Here is a 14,908-nt window from a genome sequence, read left to right as displayed (position 1 = left end):
CCCCTTCCGGAAGCCATACTGGCTTTCCTGCCAGCTCGGTACTTGCTCCGCCATGTGTCGTTCCAGTCGGGCGGCGACGACTCTCTCGAGGATCTTACCGACCTCGTCCAGCAGGCATATCGGCCGGTACGCCGACGGCGTATTCATCGGTCGTCCCTCTTTACGGAGCAGGACCAGCCTTGCTGTTCGCCATGCCCGGAGGTAGACTCCCTCTTTCAAGCATTTTGTGTAGAGGCGCCGGAGTTTGGGAGCCATGATCCCCATTATTTCCCCCCAGATCCGGCCCGGTACTCCGTCCGGACCCGGCGCCGTATCGCGGGAGGCCATTCTTCTGGTCGCCTTCCGCAATTCTTCCTCCGTGACTTCCCAGTCGTCCGTCCACTCTCCTGTCCAGGTTGTGTCCTGCAGCTGTTCTGCTGCACTGTCCTCTTGCGGCGGGAAGAGCGTCTCAACTATCTGCTGCAGCAGCTCCGGTTCCATCTCCGCCGTTGCCAGGGGTCCCTTCGCGCGAAGTTTCCGTGTCACTGTCTTGTATGGCCTTCCCCATGGGTCGTCCTCTACTGCTTCAACCAGTTCCGACCACGCACGGTTCTTCGCGGCCGTAATGGCTTTCTGCAGCGAGCGCCGCAGCGCGCGGTACACTTGGTAGCGCCGTGTGACTTCTTCCTCGTTCCGTCGTCGCCAACTGCGGGCCCTCAGATACCGTCTTCGTGCCCGGACGCATCTCGCCCTCAGCTCCGCGATGTCGAGGGTCCACCAGTGCACGGCTCTGCTCCGCCCAGTGCTCAGCGTGGTTCGTGGCATGGACGCGTCGCAGATTGCCGTCATGTCTCGCCGGAGGTTCTCGGCCTCTTCCTCCACGCTTGTTTCTGTCTGGGTCATCGGTGCCTCCCAGTTCCAGGCCGCCACTGTCGCAGCCGTTCGAAGTAGATCTCCGTCCTTCTCCTTGATTTTCCACCTTGGTGGTGGGCGCGCACTTCCTCTTCTCCGTGTGTCGCGGCCATTACCGGCGGTCACCGTTCCAGGTCCAGGCATGTCTTTCACCTCCATGAATATGTAGAGGTGGTCCGAGAGTGTCTCGATCCCTTCAGCTACTCTCCACCCTGTGATTCGTCTGAATGTGTCAGGGGAAGCCCACGTGATGTCAACGACTGAGCTCCCCCTCCACGTCACGCAGGTGCTGGTCGTGCCCCTGTTCACCAGCAGGAGCCCAAGTCCCGCGGCCCAGTCTGACAGCGCGCGGCCGCGCGCGTTGGTTCTGGGGTTTCTCCATTCCGCTGAGTGCGCGTTGAAGTCTCCTAGCACCAGTATCTGCCGGGGAATGTGCCGTCTGACGCAGTCGCCAATCCCGTCCAGGAACTCCTCGAACGCTGCCCATCCGCTGTTGGGTGATACATACACGCCGTCCACCACCATTCTTGCCCACTACTAAGCTCTAGACTGGGTGCTATTTTTAGCTTATTTACGTTTAGTCCCTTTGTAATTGCAAAATCGAGTAGGTCAGGTATTTTGCTCAGGTCTGTCGGCCAGTATGTCGGTCTTCCTGTGGATAATATATTGAGGTTATTGTTTCTAATGTGTTTTTCCAGGGTTCTTCCTCGAGGTGAAGTAATTCTTGATCCCCATAGTGTGTGCTTTGAGTTATAGTCTCCCGTTGCAATAAACTTGTCCCCTAAATGTTGGAAGTACTCTTCCCAAATTTGTGTTGTTATTTTGTGTCGCGGCGGTACATATACTGCTGACAACTGAAAATGATTGGTGCTAGTTTGTACTGTAACGGTGGTTGCTTGGATATATTCCTTACTGACTTGGCTGTGTACATAGTGTTTTGTGTCGTTTCTTATTATCACTGCGGTCCCTCCGTGTGCTTTTCCTGAGGGGTGTTTGGTATCATATATAGTGTAGTACGGTATTTTCATGTAGCTTTTTGTAGTGAAGTGTGTTTCTGAAACAAGTAGTATGTCGATATTGTTGTTGTACGGGAATGTTTTAGTTTCTAGGGCCCTATGATGTAGGCCGTTCGAGTTCCAGGCTGCTATTTTTAGCGTGTCCGTTTTTATTTTTTGTTTAGCATGTTTGTAAGTAATTGAAGCATGACTGTGATCTGTTGTGTTTGCTGTCTGAGAGTTGTACTTTGCTCGCTTATCATTTTTGTTAGCATTTCGGTGTTTTTGACGGATTGCTTGAGCAGTTCTTTGATTTCTGTAGCGTCGTTGTTGCTATTGCTCTGATTTTGGTTGTCTATGGGTGCTGATTGGTTGGTTACTTGCGCGTAGCTTCGCCTACCAAATGTGTTGGTGTTATTTTGGTTAATGTTCGTTACGTGCTGTACATTCGGTGTTGTTACAGTTTCTGTGCTGTCCTGTTGTGTGTGATTGCTATTGTATGTCCTGTTTCTAAGCGGCGGAAACAGTTTACGTTGCAGTTGTTTTCTGACTATGCGACCTTTGTAGCTAGATGGATGGTTTCCGTTGCAATTGCAGCATTTTACTTCGTTTATTTTTCCCATGTATGGGCAGTTCATTGTTAGGTGCCTTTCTGCGCATTTGACACAGGCCGGATTTCTGTTGCAGTAATTTTTTGTGTATCCAAATTGCTGACACCGTATGCATTGCGGTATGTCTTTTTTGTGTCTAGGTGGCTCCACTGTTATTATTGTGTTTAGAACTTTTTTAATTTCAAAAATTTCTTTATTATTGTTTTTGGGTTCAAGTTCAATTATAAATAGAGGTAATGATTGCTTGGTATCATAACTGGTTATATTGCTTATTGTTCTTGCATGTTGTCTCATTTTGGCTAATTCCTCGCATATGTTGCTTGTATTTGTTTTTGGGTGTAATCCTCTTATTACTGCTTTGTAACTTTTGTCTGTTATAAGCTGGTAAGTGTGATACCCAGCGTTTTTTTCTTTTAGTGCTTTTGTGACTTTTCTAAAAGATTCTGGGTTTGTTAGTTTTTACTTTTACTTGGTCCTGTTTTAATTGTTTTATACTATAGTTTTCATTTCCTGCCGTGTTGTTTAGTAGTTCGATGAGGGGATCTATTATTTGAGCGTCTATGTAAATTGGTGATGGTTTGGCGATGCGGGTTATTGGTTTTTCGGCTCGATTTGTTTTTTCTCCTGTGGCAATGCGCTGGAGGAGTTTCGGAGAGTGATTTCTTGCAGCCATTGCTGTTTTTCTGTTTCTGGAGCCCTCCTAGAGTTTGTGTTTGCTGCTATTTTATGTTTTTTATTGGAAGTTACCACCTTCCAGCTTTCATCATGATGTGATGGTTTATTGTTGATGTTATTCATCACGTCGTTCTTTTGTATAGTCCATTTCTAATTCGTTTGTAGTTGAGCAGTCTTGATCACCGTTTATCGTTTGATTTAGATTTATTAAATCCGTCGTTTTGTTTATGAAGTATGTTTCTCCTTTGTTTTTTATTTTTATTGGTGTATTTTTATATATGTCCAATCAGTGATATATATTTTATTTTTCACTAAACTTTGAAACTATATCAAGGAAAGGTTTTTAAAGTAATAATGAAATTGATTGAATTCTGCTATTACAATGGAGGAATAATTATATTGCCATAAAGAAAAAAATTACAAGATTTGTTAATATAAAAAAGACAACTCGCAATTTTTAAAAAATTCTGTAAAATATAACGAAACGAAGGGCAGAAGAGAGGTCGTCGGTAAATGAGAATTTTCTAACAGTAATTAGTATCTTGTAAAATAAAACATTCCACGTATCTTACAGCAACTCGATCGCAATGCGTTAGATGAATGGAAGTGCAAAATATCCAAGAGGTTTCTAGATAATAAAGTACTATATGTTACTGTAATTTTTCTTGTATGGCGGTAAATATTGGAGATATCTAATAAATCTGAATATATAAGTATTGACCATCATATTGTCAGAAACTTCATATAAGCTGACCATTGATATGACAACGTTTCAAACATTTCAAATTTGTAATATATATCTACATGTCTAGTTATTATTGCTGACGATAATTCGAAGATGGCATACTCGTAACCCATTAAAAAACAAACCCACGATACGGTACAAAATGATTATTAATAAAAAAGAACACAGCATAAGACAAAAAAGAGGTAACGTTAGGAAGCGATAGACTGGTATTACGAAATTTAAGATGGAAACGGAAAAAGATACGTGTGATACGCTTAAAATATACAATTGAAGAAAACGATAGGAAAGGAAAGACGTATAAAAAGTCAAATGACCATGTGCTTGATATGCATTGTTGTAACCATATGATTAGAAGATACAACTATTCTTGTGCGATTTGTAATGTAGCGGCACTCGACAGCAAATTTTCCAACGGTTTCTACCCCAGACGACGGCAGCGCTGTGTTTAACGTAGTTAGTTACGAACGTTCCAGACTCAGGTTCGAATCCCGACACACATAGTCCTAGTTTTCCATGATTCCTAGAAAAGAAGAAGGGAGGGGTCCGGATGATTGGAAGAAAATCCCCCAACCCCGATGAAGACAAAAATCTTATACACCAGCAGTACCTATCACGACCTATCCACATCAGTAATACACCATACATCAATTTTCTGATCGCGAAAGGATCTTTCTTTGAATATATGTAAATTTCCGTTATTTTACAGACTAATGTTTCTATTATTCATATCCTGCATCTGAAAAGTAGAACCATGCTTTCTCTGTGATAAACCCCACATCCAGCATTTTATTGTTTCTTTTGACATATGGATTCGCAATATGGTGAAGCAGCAATACTGTATGAAATATATGTAATATATATCAAATTATCGAGTATCGATAATTAAAAGTTGGTATATATGGACCAAGCGAAGCTGAGTAGTATTAACAGTCTTCTAACAGTTTTCATGAGAGCGTCATACTCTTCGTGTTACACTAAACCGTATTAACCGTATTATTCTATGTCATAACATGCTAGTGATTTTCTTCTTGTATACCAAAGAGTGCAAACCTTCCTTTTCTTTTTTTACGCGGAGGAAATCCGCACGGGCACTAGGCCGCTTTTGGCGGAAGCGGCGTGGTAGTCTCGGATTCCAACCGGCTAAAACCTCCACGATGAAAGTCCCTGATGCGATCGAGCGAGGCCCGAAAACCGCTACGAGCGACACACCGAGCCCCCCCCTCCCGCGCACAATGATACAACCCTCGTGGTCTCGCGGCCATGTCACATCGCGCCTCCTCGCCGGAGCCATCGTGCAAGGCAGTCTGGTTTCCCCACCGGACTGCTTGGAGACCCCGAGGCGCTGAACTGCCAGCGCCTAGGCTTGAACCCCGCCGAGAGGCGCGGCGGTCGGAGTCCCGCTCCCTCACCCTCTCCGCAGCCGCCTTCCGAAGAATAACCTACTCGCAGAAGGAGGTCACGGTCCTCCTCCTCCTCTCGTTCGTCAACAATGCATCGAGGATCGCCGGCGGCGAGAGGTCCTACCTGATTTCCCCGCTGAGGTAATGGCGCGGCAGCGCCCACGCCGGACAGTGCTCCAGCGTGTGTTACGCCGAGTCCACGTCCGCACCGCAGTGGTGGCAACGCGCGGTCGCCTCTTTCCCGACTCGGTGCAGGTACTCACCGAAGCACCCGTGTCCGGTGAGCACCTGATGGCCATCGTTCTGTGCAACTTGCTGACCACCCGGAGACTGCGACTGCTATCCATCAGGTCCACCGCCCAGATCGGAGCTCCGTAAAGGGGCTTCGATCGCACCACGCCGGCGTACAGCCATCGCACCCCGACGCCCGGCCTGCCCAGCCGAGGCAGCAACCGTCCCAAGGCGTTCACCGTCGCCTCAACCGAGGGTGCCAGGCGCTCGAAATGAGCGCCGAAGGTCCAGTGGCTGTCAAGGGTCAGATCCAGATACTTCATACTGCCCCGACCCTGATTTCAGCGCCCTCCAACCCCAGGTGATAACCCTCTGGAGACATCCCATGATCGGCCCTTCGGCACTTCTCGGGGGACACTTCCAGCCCCAACTCTTTGATTGCGGCGACCACACAGGGCACCGCCAGTTCCGCCAGGCAGACGGCTCTGCCCCACGTCGGGCCCCATACCATCATCAACGTGTCGTTGGCGTATCACACCGCTGCCGAATCTGGGGGCATTGGCGCCCGAAGTACCGCGTCGTACGCGATGTCCCACAGCAGCGGGCCCAACACCGACCCCTGCGGGACACCGCGGCACACCGCCCTGCCCATTATCCTTCTGCCCCACCCGGTGTACTGCGGTCCCGGAGGAATGCCCGGACCACATCCTGCAGGTAAGCGGGTACTCGACGGAACTCGAGGGCCCGGCCTATCCTGTCCCAGGAGATGCTGTTAAAGGCGTTAATCACGTCAAGCGACACGGCCAACGCCACGCAACCCTGCCGCTCGGCCCCCTCGACGAGGGAGCGGACACGGGCTACAGCGTCGGTCGTAGACTGTCCCTTCCGGAAGCCGAACTGGGCGTCGTGCAGTCTAAGGGCACGCCGGGACAAATGCGACTCGAGGCAAGCGGCCACCACCCTCTCCAGCAGCTTGCCAGCCTCGTCCAAAGGCACACCGGCCGAAAAGCGGAAGGTGAATCCGGAGACCGTCCTGGCTTCGGCAGCAGGACCATCCGTCCTTTCTTCCACGGGACGGGGAATTCGCCCCGGACGAGACATCTGTCGAACAGACACCTTAGCCTTGGGGCCAAGACCCCAGCGACGTCCTTCCACAGGCGGGCCGGGACTCCGTCGGGGTCCGGGGCTTTCCGCGCTCCGATCCTCCCGACGGCCTCCGACAACTCATCCTCGGAGACCCCCGATTCCGGGCTCCAGCTTCCCGCGATGTCCGGTAGCTCTTCCTTCTCCTCCGGCGGTTGCGGCTCCTGCTCTTCGTTTTCCCTGCTCGCTTCCTCGTTGATCGTTCCCGAAAACAGGGCGAAATAAATAACCTAAACATACTGCTACTCGGCATCCTTAATTTACCTTCATTTTGAGCGTTGATCTTGTTCAAGGCTCGCGATATCAACCGATCAGTTGCAACCTGACTGGTCGGTACTTAGTTGAGAATTCGCAATAGAGTGGACCACCTAACGTGACCACTTCAATTATTTTCGTTAGTAGTGGATCAATCAGAATCATCTAATGCAAAGGTACGGTGACAATAACGTTCAAGCGGAAAGTAACTTTGTACAGACCGCAAGACATGTGTTTTGTCGCGATCTGATTGAAGATCGCATCCTTTACTAAGCGAGAATTTCACCGTTACATCAACTATACTTTTCTCTATACATCTGTGGCGTTATTATTTTACGTATTTAGATGTTTATTCGTTTATATATTTATTTACATTTATAGATTTACTTTTTAATTCATTTCTTTCTTTACTCGTTCATACTTATCACGTCGGGAAATGCTGGCACTCCTAGGAACAATAACGTTATAAATCTATTGGGCACTTTTACCTTGCTCATTAACATTTGCTGGCAAAACCCGTGGCTTTAGAATCTTTGCTTCTTTATTCTTCTGGTATGAGTGTTTTCTAAGGGTTTATTGTTGCTAAAAAGTACTTTTAATGAACAAGTGATGCAATAATCCTTTTTTAGGCCATTCCATACTAAACATTAACATTGTTCCATGAACGTTAACTGCCCATTTGCTGCAACTAATGAAGATTTTCGACAGCCCAGTAATAAATTCATCCGGAAACAATATGCGATCACAAAATGATGCATCGGTTTCCGATTGTTGTAATATTCATTGGCAAAACATAACACGATTATGGAAGTCCTCTCCATGAAGTTCTTGGTGGACCGATAAATTGAAAGGATGAAGATAATTATCATTATTCTTCATTTATGACTAACTCGGACGCTATTTAGAAGATAACGTAAAACGTTTCGCGTCTTGTTTGTTATATTGCAAACTGGTGGTGTATAAAACATTAAGTGTCTTACAAACAATGATACTTATCTTGAGACATGTCTCCTGATCAGGTCTCATGGAAAGTCGTGAGATTCATAGTCGGGACTCACGTGAAATCATAAAGCAGTCCATTATACAAAGGCTATATAACCTATCAAAATTTGTACTGTTGCGATATTTTCTTTAAAATATAATTGTTATTAGATGGATAGTGTATGACTATATATGTATCTTGTTATTTACTTTTATAAAGTTATAGACTTTCATCTAACATAACGTATTACCTTTGCTTTTACACAGTTGGTAACATTTGTTCATACATACACACTAAACTTTATCTCTTCGATTAACAATGCGGGCTTATAAGCGTGATAGAGGATATAAGCTAATACAACTGAATCAGTTCATAGTGGATTATTCTTTCCTCATCAAACACACTGTTATCACACAGTGTTTCGACCGTTCGCGGAGAGACGCGATCGCGAAGAAGCGCGTCAACGGGAGTCATAAATTCCCGTTACAATTATAATAATCGACACCACGAACAGGTCGATCTCCTTATTTCTTTTCGGATAATAGAGGTGATTGATGTGGTATAACGCTGCCATTAACGAGTGATAAATTCTATATTTCCAACAACTTGATACTATAAAGAGTTACGTCGTTTCGTAAGGTGCAAATGTCGTAGACGATTGTTTGATGGGTGAAGACCCGATAGCGAGACGCCGACTGTTCTCAAGTTAGAGAATCAGTGTTGAGATGCGGACTGATTTATAGACGAGATCGAATCCGAATAGATATGTTGATGTTGTCTGAATGTAGTAGAAGCAGCCCGAGATGTTGATTGATCCGTCAGTAATTTGGCAGTTATCGACTTGGTGCCGGAGTATTGACTGAACTAATATCACAGAAACAATGAAGTCCGTTCTTGTGTTATTACGGAGGAAAGCTCGGTGTGGGTGTGCCTTTTGAACTAAGAACGCGGATTCGTTGTTCACACTTTTCGTTAAGAAAGTGAGGGTAACGATCCGCGATGCCCATTGGTTATAGCCAACGTTAATCAATGAGATAGGAGGAGGAAGTCTTCTGCCAGCGTGGGTGTCATTGTTTATGGGTAAAACCTGCTTTTCCGTTAGACAAACTTCCGCTTTCTCCATAATTTGCACGAGCATGCAATAAACCTAAGGACTGTTTTAAGGACCATCCACAAACCGAAAATACTTACAGGATTAGAGTTTAAGTAAAGAAGATTCTGTTTATGGTCGTTCCTTGGGTTTATTGAGGGTCTGCATAACGGCACGCGGACCCTTGACGGCCAGACAATGAAGGACGTCGCACGGACCATCTTACGCGATGTAACGGCACAGTGTTATCTTCTTCGCATGAAAGCTTGATTTCGACTGTCTTTTACGCTTTACATTCAAATAAGGGATTCATTTTTAATCACCAATGACTACACGGTTAAGAAATGCCTTTCTTTTAATCTTTAGAGGTGAAAATTGCACATTTCAGTTTAGATATTTCAGTAAATTGCAATTTAGTTCTGTCTACGGATTGGTTAGCATTGAAACGTATGATTGGCCCCTGTTGAGGGAGTCGTATCAAGAGATTTTTATGAATGGCACTGGTTCCACAATTAAAAATTTCGCCAATGCTTGTTCAAAATGTGCTCGGAAGGTTTTGGAAGTGTGTTGGCTGTTCCTAATGGTACATTCTTATCTTTCGGTGCCTTGCTCTTTTTAATTTTTAGCCATTTTCCTCTAACTCTCTTCTGTCTATTGGTTTTGGTCTATTGAAATACCATCGCGTGGAGTAACTTGGCGCTATAGCTTCACCGTGCACCAACTGCTTGTAAGCAGGTTCGAATCCTCGGGGTATGCTTCTTTTCCCTTTCTTTTTCCTGAGAGACTGCAATGAAAGGCCACCATACGCCCTGCCGAACAAAGAATAAGACGTAGGAACACGTACTCAATTTCCTTGTCCTGTCTTGCCTTCATCATCTTCTGGCAGATTTCCTGAAATTTCTTCCAAAATTCATTTTTACTGACAACCACTTCTATAATGTTGGTGATTATCAGTATTTCTCCTACATAATTCTCTAATATGGTGCGATCGTGTATCCACCTAGGGCACTTAAACAGCACATGCTCCGCATCGCCCCTCTGCATCACAATCCCAGCATCTTGAGTGAGTCTTCTTCTTTATGGTTTCCCTGTATACATTAAATGTACCATGCCCAGTCGAGATCTGTATGGTATAGTGATCGATGTTTCTTTTCGTTTTGCTGAAAATGCAGGGATTATCTATTAGCTTCATGGTTCTCTCTATAACAGAACTATTCCTCCCTCCATTTTTTCCTCCACCTGCTACTCGATCCTCTTGCTCCTCTCCGTTAATACCTTGGTCGTACGCCTTGATCTCAGGCGAGTATTATACTGCTCTTGGGGTCGAGTCTTTCCTATTTCGTAGTTTTCCACAGGCAGCTCTGCTTTTACGTGTATCGGTATTATGCCAGTGAGAATACACAGTGCTGAGTCCTGTTTCGAAACAATCGTGCTTCAAATACCACACTATCTGAAAAATCAATTTCTTCAATAGGAGCATCCAAAGGAAAGTTTGTCATGAAAACTGAGGGAAATTCACGCCCGAGAAGGTGTCAAGAGAAAAGTCTCAAGAGTCAAGAGGAAGGGCGAAGAGCAGTTGGGTTTTCTTCGAAGACGAACATTTCAATTGGTTCATACGATTTTTCACGAGTGCTTGAAAGTGACATTATCATACCTTATACATCTGTTGAAGGCGAAGCATTTAGATTACACAGAAATTTGCATAGACCTGATTCCAGCAGTCATTTACCAGTACATGAAAATATTTTTAACTACCAAGAGCTACATTAAATGTCCATTTGATATTTTGTCAAATAAATGGAGAATATTACATACGGCAATCTATGTACACGTTGATTTTCATTCGCGAGCGAGGTGGTTTTAATTTTGATGATACTTACCCTATTTGTGGCTTGCTAAATTTTATTGATATTTATAATATAGCTGTCAATCGTGCTAACAATCGTTTTCGCGAGACTGTAACACACTACTTCATAATTGACGATGCAAAATTACCTCTTTTTTATTGGGGATGTTGAAGAGTGCTATATTAAACATACCCAGCAGTCTGCACTATTGAATTACGTCAAACTAGTCTGCTGGCATTTGCCTACTCACTAAATCCCCACTCTCGCAATTCTTGGATTCTGCATGCATCTGTGGCGCTAGAAATAATACTACTTCAGAGAAAGAACTAACAGGGGACTTAACCTCAACTGTCACTAGGTATTCGCTATATGTATTTTATTATTTATCCGAATATTTGCCTTCGGCATTAAGTTACATACCGGTAAGTACCAAACTCAATATTACGGTAGAAAAATAAGTAGAAGACGATATAAATAAATAAATAGATAAATAATTCAAATAATTAACCTTTTGTAGACAGGCATATATCCTGTACATTTCGGGGGCAATTTAGGTCGTTTACGTTCACGACTAGTCTTTTTACTGTTGTGGCTTTCAAAGTACTTAGAAAGATTCTGAGATACTTATCAGAGTCTCTACTTCAATATATGATAGTTTTTTCAGTCGACTGTTTAGAAAATAATTAGCGAAAATAAAAATTCGGGGGAAAATTGAAGAAGATGAGAATTTGCCAAAAGATCAACATTTTCGCAATATATATGTCGGAGATGAAAGGACACCAGAGTCTTCCCTTTGGAACTTTGGGAAAATCCCTTAACACTATAATCTAGATTCTACCATAGTCGTAATTAAGCAATCGTCGTCATTCAATCCGATTGTATTTGTTCGAGATTTGTGATAGTGAGCTTGGGTTCGAGGTGACAACCAGTCGTCGAACGTAGCCGCGGTCAAGGGATGAACGTTTTGTCTAATAAAGCTATGGAGTAATAGTATAGCTCTCCTCAAAAAGAAATGGTTGTAGCGGCACTCGACAGTAAACATTCCAACAGCTTCTGTCCCGTGACTCGCCACACACAGATCCTATTCTCCGGGTGAGATGACTACCAGATGTCGATGCATGTCCACAGTACATGTTACGTTACCCTGAGGGCCCGTTATAAATCTTAAGATTTAGTCAACAGAAGTCCTTCAAACAAACAAACAGTCTTTGTCACAATTACTTGAAGATAGGGGAAATCTATTTTTCTCATGAACGACGCTTCCCGCTAACAACTTTCCCTCAAGGGCGGCTATCCTTCCCCAACCACCAACGTGGAAATTGACTAATTAACAGCAACGTCAATTTCCCTCACTTTCCGAACGAAGGCATTTCTCCACGAATTTGATGATCTCGTGTCCTTAGACACACTCTATCATAATTTTTTTCTGCGGCATCATCGTGACCGAAGGTCATTCTCTCGCGAGGTCGCATTAGCGAGTTACATAGCGTCTGTACGCCCGGTGGATATTCTACGTTTCAACAAAGAATTAGTTCAGTAATACTTGTATCGTAGACAAGGAAGTTGGGTACAACTTGGACATTGGAAGGGCGCGCATTTTGTTATCCCGTTGACCGCGGATTCGTTATTGAACCTAGGATCATTGTCATTAGCTTCTCTAGTATCTAATTATCACGATTACTTGTCAAATTTTGTAATAATCATATTTGCACTAGAAAATATCTCGTCTATTACACAACAATAATGTCTCATCCACACTTCACGCCCCTAACGCTAATCATAATGTGAGCCCGACATATAAATGTTCATTACTTAAAAATTTATTACTAAGAAGGTCTACTATTTCTTTAACAAAATCGTACAAAAAACAATTCATATCATTTGGTTTTTGATAATTATGATCGATATCAACCATCTCAACATTTTTGTATCTTGTGATACTACAAAGAATTGGATATACTTGGTTACTAGAACTTTACCATAATTTTACCAAGAAATTTTACTTTACCAAGAATTTTATTCTTATTAACAAAATAAATACTTATAGATTGAATGAGGTTTAAAATATCATTCTTTATACCAAGATGATAACAATTCCCTGGCTGATTTTCTTTAATAACTATTTCTTTACATGTTTTTAGAAGACTTCTAACAGCTGGGATGCCATGGAAGTCCTTTGTAAGACCCTATCCACAGTGTGAGAACACGTGTGCGCCACCGGTTGCGGATCACACACCGATGTTGACACATTCAGGGCGCATGTCAAAAGATCCTGTACGATTTTTCCCTTAAAGGAAGGACTCATGCACCAATTGTACAATCAGAGTATCGGCCGCGCAATCGGCATTGATTTTAATTCGCCAAATGGCCAATACTAAGCCGGATGGACGCGATCCGATCTCTGCTGTCTGGTTTGTTTATCAGTCGTGCACAGCAAGCGTCGCAGTTCGAACGTTTCACATATGTGGCTGCAATCGACAGCAATCATTGTCGGACGAAGGCAGCGCAGTGGTTAGCGCCTTAAGTTACGAACGTTCGGGACCCGGCTTCAAATCTCGGTGACCGTAGTTCGATTTTCCTTCCACGATACAAAAATGAGAAAAAGAGCAACAGTACCCCAGCAACGACATCTACACCAGCAGCAGAACCTATCTCGGCCTCTAAACCAGCAGTAGCACTATCACCCACAACTATATACACATCACATATAAGGTAAAGAATTAAACCATAGATATGGTAGTAAAATTTATTGTACAAATCCAACATCGTGACGGTTCAGGGTATTATAACAAAAAGGTGGCGAGCCCTAATTGGGGAGGGTTTTTATACTGAGGTTTTAGTCCCTCTGGAGGGGTTATCGTCGAGTGGATATCAAAGGCGGCTATTCCGTTACTATCTGGTTTCGATCGCTGTGACATACAGGATTTTTGGTCTACCCTATTACTGCTTCTGAGCGTGTGACATTCCCGAACGTGTGACACGAGCAAAACAGCAAGTTACAAGCGAAGATCATCGTACATATTTGTATAGTTGAAGTGGTAAGGACGTGTTGGGTGTTATTAAAATACTCCGGTAATTAACCTGAACAATATTTATTTCGATGTCGAGTTCTCGAGTTCTGGTTCGATGCGTCGTTCTAGATCGTAACGTGACGCACGTCGAGGTTAAGCGATGACGATACAAAATTGATACAAAATTGATACGAAATCGATAAAAACTTAGTACGGACTGATTGTGACTGTCTTTCAGACTGACTCATAAACTATCAAGAGCGATTATTAACGACTGTGTGGGACTCTGATGGACTACGGTTGACTATCCCGAGATTTTCCAATTTTCCTTTTTATAAGGTGCTGACATCCTCAGAAGAGAGAGTTTTCTTCAAAAGTGGGGATGGAAAAAACCGTAGGCAATAAAATAATAAATTTTTTCTTGGAAGGCCTACGGTTTTTTAGTAAGTTCCAGGATTTATCTTTTTACAACGTCCTGTCCTCGGACGTTGTTTCGCAGGCCATGTGGCCAATACATGTACTTCAACCCTGGAACGTTTTCTATGGCCATGAGCAGCTACATAGTATAGAGTATAATATAATGTAAGATAGTATATATAAAATATAGTGTTATATTGTGTATAATTTAATGCGTAGTTTATTGGACCTGTGCAAGCGACCATCACGCTATTTGTTACGCCACGAGGCTTTCCATAGGCCGTTATTCCTAACCGTCGCTCGTGGCCTCACAGTATCGCGAGCGAACCGTCTCAATCAGCCCGACAAATATACAATGTAGCGGCCAGCATCAAACAGAGCGAGTTCTAGAAACGTCGATTCGTTCCGTTATTTTAAATACACTCAGAAGGTTACACGCGTGATCATGGCGTGATCGGTAGCGTGACCCGAGCATGGTGGGGATCGCCTGCCATAAAATACAAAGGGCCCATCGAAGGGCAATCAGTATCGATCGCGGATCCGAACGGAATGCACTAAGAGAATCTCACGAACGAAATACAAGTCGTCTAATCTACCACATACAAAGAAATA

The sequence above is a fragment of the Bombus pyrosoma genome, linkage group LG10, assembly GCF_014825855.1.
Source record: "Bombus pyrosoma isolate SC7728 linkage group LG10, ASM1482585v1, whole genome shotgun sequence".
Classification (NCBI taxonomy): domain Eukaryota; kingdom Metazoa; phylum Arthropoda; class Insecta; order Hymenoptera; family Apidae; genus Bombus; species Bombus pyrosoma.
The sequence above is the reverse complement of the archived record's forward strand: the minus strand, read 5'-3'. Positions refer to the sequence as shown.